Below are 5467 nucleotides of genomic sequence, written 5' to 3' on the forward strand. Positions count from 1 at the left end.
ATGCTCCCCCTGGCCCGTAGCCAAGCAGCAGCTCCCAGCCCCCCCGGCGGGGAGCTCTGGGGAGGAGGGAAATTGGGAGAGGTGGTGCTGGCTTAGCTTCCTGCAGGCAGCTCACCAGGAGCTTTGCAGCCCTTGGAGTGGTCCCTGGCTGAACTGGTGCCCAGCATAAGTGGGGAGCTGAAAGAAGTTTTCTGGAGTAGGGGAGAAAGCACCATGTCCTGGATAAACGGTGCCTTCCAGGTCAGCATCTCCCTGGGGACTGGTGCCTTCCAGGTTGGCATCCTCCTGGGCATCACTGTCTTCTCGTCAGCACCCTCTTGAAGATCAGTGTGTTCCAGGTTGGCATCCCCAGCATCCCCCTGATAATCAGTGCCCTTCTAGGTCAGCATCCTCCCTGGCATCTTCCCAAGTATTGGTGCCTTTCAGGTCAGCATCCTCCCGGTGATCGGTGCTTTCCAGGTCAGCAGTCCTGGGGATCAGTGCCTTCCAGTCAGTATCCTCCACGAGATCCCAGGTGTAGACATGGACCTGGCACTTTTAGCACCTTACCAGCCAGAGCTATCTGGCATAGAGGTGACTATGTCAGTGCCCAGCCTGTATGTGGAGCTCAACTGCTGCCAAGCCTTTGGATGTCCCAGCATGGAGCAAAGGCTGGGGGTTGCTTGTATGTTGGGAGGGCCCTGTGTGTTGTAACCCTGCAATACCACATGAGACTGCCAGAGTCACATTTAACCCTGGCCCATCATTTTCAGGATGCATAGAAAGGTCCTGCTGCACAGGGCTGTCTGTCTGCCCAGCGCCTGCTCCATGCAGTCCTGGAAATCCAGGGAGCACTGGAGTCTCCCAGCTGGTTGAGGAGCTCCTGCATAGGGCTGGGCCATGTTGTCCATAACCTCTCTTTGCTTGGTCTGCCCTTGCAGACCAAAAAGCTGATGTGGCAGTGGATGTAGGGGACCACAAGGTGCAGCTGGTGGGAGGAGAGCAGGCAGGGAAGCTCCCTGTCTCTCCCCAGGGCAGCTCCCAAAGTGTCTCCTGCTCTGTTTCAGGCCCCGTTGCAGCTCTGGAGGCAACTGGAAGAGCAGATGGAGTTTCTGCCATGGGAAAGGGAGATCATCTCCTGTCACTGAGCAAGTGACATGGCAGCATCGAGAAGATATGGTCCTCACGCTGCACAGCAGAGAAGATGTGTGCACGGGGAATACGCAGTGGGTACTGCTGTGAAAAGTGATATGACTGGATGTGCCCTCCAGTACCACCACACTTCATGGCAGGGACACGAAACACGGGGAACTCTTGCGTGGACAACAGGACTGTTTGCAGTGCAAAAAGCTGGCAGGAAAGTCCCGGGCTCGGTGAGCTCATCTGAAGAGCTGCTGCTGCTTTGAGGAGGGAGCAGCCATTTCTTGAGAGCATCATGAGCAGCAGCGTTTGGGAACAGCTAAGCTACTGGTTTTAGCCTCCCAGCATCTCTGCGGCCACGTGCTTGGTGTTTCCTGGCCATCAACGACCAAAAGCATCCTGGAGGCAGGGAGGTGGCCAGCCCCAGCAAGTAAAGAAAGAAACAACCCATTGCTGCAGTGAGAAGCCTACAATGGGGCAGCAAGAAGAGATGTCTCAAGCCTCTCCCCTCTCCACATCTGCTTGGGTGCTAGCAGGAAGGAGCTGATGATGGGCAAGGAGTTTGCAGGCCTGTGGCAGCTAGAAAGGGAGGCAGTTGAAGGAGTATGGGTGATCTCAGGGGACTCCAGCGGGCTTGGCACTTGGACCGTCTAGCAAGACCCCAGGCACAGATATTCCACATGCAGGTGAGATGAAAACTATGGCCAGGGTGAATGCTTAGCACTGGGGTTTTAAAGCATTGCATTTGGATTCACTGTGTCTCTGGGGCAGGGTCCCTGTTGCTCCTCCACTCCCTGAGCCTGGAGAGTGTAAGATAGAAGCTCCTGAGCTGGATGCAATCCCTCTGAAGATGCTCTACCCTCTCCCCTGACATTCTTGGGACCTGCACCAGTAACAATTCGTACTCTCTTTCCTCATGTCAGCTGCGATGCCACTTACATGGGGACTGGGTGCATGGGTCACACCTGGGGCTTTTTCCCAAACACAGACCTTGCTCTGCCCATGGGCCTCCCTTTGCCAGCCTCATGCACTTGGTCTCCCAGCCATCTTCACAAGTCAGACCCTGCCTAATGAGCATCTTTGATGCTTAGGATGGTATTTGGGTGTCCAAATTGCCTATCCATCCATTCATATATGCACCTACCCATATATCCATTCCTTCCTCCCTCTGCCAACCGATCCATGCATCCCTCTATACATCTGTGTGTACATACATGGCTCCTTCCCTCAGTCCATGCATCCTTCCCTCCCTGCTGAATCACTGACCGTATATGCACACTTTCCTTTCTCCCTTGCCTTGTGACAAATATGTTTCATGCCTCTATGGCTTCCACGATCTGCTGGGGCTGCTTTTACTTCTTTCCTTGGTTCAGGACGTGGCAGAGAAGCAAGCAGGAGCAGCCATGAGAGGTAAGCTGAGACTGTTTTGCTTCACAGTCCTGTGCAACCCGCCTCCTCCCCTGCAAAATGCGGGCTGATCCTGGCAGCGAGGCAGGGAGAGGAGGCTGGGCCTGAGGGCCAGCCCAGATATTTGGCAGGGTCTATGGCAGTCAAGCAGCCCAGGCACAACTGTCCACAACCAGTGCCCTGCCACAATGGCTTTGGCCCAGGCTATTGCTTTCCCAAAAGAGCCCCGCACACAGCTGGGAGGCTGGTGCACCCCAGCCCCTGCCCGAGAGATGCTCTGGATGGGGTCCTGCACAGGATGGAGACACGGAGAACGAACATGAGCCTTTCTGCACCTCAGCGCTGGGGACCTTCCCTGGCATCTGGCATTGCCTGCTGGAAATTTTGTGTCCCCTAGCAGGACCTGGCCCATGTTCTCCTGCATTTTTCTCCTGCTGGGCTTGGGCTGGTCCCTGTCCCATGGCAGAGAGCTGGACCCATCCCTGCTCCTCGTCGATGCAGCCCACAGGCTGCTTTGACCTGGCACAGTCTCAGCATCCCCAGGCCTGGCTTGTACCAGCTCCCCCAGCGATCTTGGCACAGCATCCACCCTGGGGAGGGTGGGATACAGCAGCAAGACAAGTTTGGAAGTGCCTCTGCCTACTCGGGGCAGGGTGCGTCCAGGCAGGCCTCCAGCCTGCAGCAGGAAGCCTCCTGCTCGCTCAGCGGCTGCGTGAGCCACCGAAGAGCCCAAGCCCTGGAGGAAGTGCCCTGGCCCCGCGGTGGGACAGGGAGGTGCCGGCACTGGGACTGCTCTCATGGTCCCTTCCTGTTTTTCTTCTCCACGGCTTGAAGGCAAAGTTGACTTTGGCATCTGGAGCCCTCTCCTTTATCCCAGATTGCTGTTCCCTCCAGCCCTCCCCTTGCATCTTCACTAGTCCAGCGGAAAGTCCTGTTCGCCCATGTCCAGCGCCAGGGCATCCTCCCCCCGGGCAGCTGGGAGTGCCGTACCCAGCACCAAGCATCCTTAGCCCCCCCAAGCACTGAACTTGCTGCTTCCTTGCAGTCACCGATGCCCGAGTGTCACATTTACAGGCTGCGGGGGCAGAGAGCTGAGCCACGGGGCATCCCAGCAGGCAGCCGCAGCACGGGCAGGCAGGACTTCACGGTGGCGTGAAGACCTCTTGCCTGCTCTTGGTATCTCCAGCCACCAAATGGGTGGCAGGTCCCGTCTCTAAAGCTTCCATCAGAGAGGAAAGCGGTCACCCTCCAGGGCCAAGGGCAGCAGGATGCGGTGATGAGGACCCGATGTTCATCTCCTGCCCTCAAGCTGCCCTGGTCACCAGAACTGGGTGTCCCCACCACCTGGACAGGCAAACCTCAGCTATGGAAGGGGACAGAGGGCTTAACACATGGGGACAGCACAGCTATGGGTCCCCTCTGCCCATCATTTCTCATCCACCCACCTGCGCTTGCCCGCACAATGCAGGCACGCGTTCCCTTGTGATGTGCGAGGCTCTGGTGGTCTCTGCTCCCCCTAGCCAGCAGCAACCCCCTTCTATTTGGAGCACGCCTGGACTCTCTGGAGTTTATAAGCAGGCAGGATTCGGGGCCCAGAGCTGCCGGATCACGCTCTCTCCTATTTTCTGGCTGTTGCGCTCCTGCGTCTTGAGCAGGCGTGAGCCTCTAAACCAGCACCAGGTGCCAGGAAATCACTGAGCTCAGTTCGCAAACGCTGGAGCTACAGCTATAGGATAGACATCACCCGTGTTCAACAGCATCCTATGGACAACCACAGCCCTGATCCCCTCCATAGTGGCAGGGGAGTGGGATCTGGTGGTGGTAAGAGCAGGTTTCCAACTGGAAAAGGCTGTCCATGCCATGCTGGGGACCGAGAGGAGACAAGGGTGTCTGTGACACGTCAGAAAGGGCTGGGTTGGACGCTGGAGACCAGAGTCCAGCAGGTGATGGCAGCATGACACAGCTGGCAAGTTCTGGGATGCACCTGGGAGAGGGAATGTGGCTGTTGGGCCCAGAAGCCCAGGCAGAATCTGGCCCTTTATACCTCCCCAGCTTGGTGACCTGCCTTACTTGCCCCGTGGAGAGCCCTGCTCCTGTCCAAGGATGGTGCCACCCCAGTAGCACACCGAGGATGGAGGGCTGACCCCCACCTCCCCCATCCAGGGTGACTGTGCTCACCAGGGGCAGCGAGGGGCTGGGATCCCGCAAAGCCAAGCACCAGCATGGGTAGCCCCATGCCCCCCGTACTCAGGGTGGGAGTGCAGGGGCACCCCGAGAGGGCAGGGGGGTCCGTGGGCACACATGCCACTGCAAAGGGCACAGCCCTGCGCCGTTCCCCTCCAACCCAGTCCCCATGAGGACCCTTTCGGGACATCCCCCCTGCCTCCAGGCTCCCTCTGCACCCTGGGTTCAAGGGCAGCCCCGGGGCCCAGCCGGGAGTGACACATCTCCCCGGCGGGGCAGGCGCAGGGTCCCACCCTGCGCTGGCTCTGCTCCCCGCACTCCCTGCGCCGCTGCTGCCTGAATTTCCACCCAGCCCCATCTGGATCTCATCGGGCCGCTGGCGCTCAGCACCGGGGTCGGGAGGTGCCAACACATGGAAGCCATTAGAGGGGCTGGGTTGAGGCGCGGGGAGGGGGCCACATGCCGAGCGAGTGGGGCTGTGCAGAGGGTCCTGTCCCTGCTGCTGGGCTGGCGAGGGCAGGGGAGATGTCCCAGGCAGCTGCCTGCATCCTCTTCTGGCACTCAGCAAGGGCTGGCCTGGGTGAGGGTCTTTCTCAGCCCCTCCAGGCACCTGGGGAGGGGTCTGACCCATTTGGGGACCAGCCCTGTTGCCTGTGCAGCTCCTGCAAGGACCGTCCCAAGCTGGCATCTCACCCGCTGCCACTCACCCTTCCCCTGGCCCAGCACCATCTGCAAGGGGGTCTTGCATGGGCAGTGC

Source organism: Calonectris borealis, chromosome Z (assembly GCF_964195595.1).
Source record: "Calonectris borealis chromosome Z, bCalBor7.hap1.2, whole genome shotgun sequence".
NCBI lineage: Eukaryota > Metazoa > Chordata > Aves > Procellariiformes > Procellariidae > Calonectris > Calonectris borealis.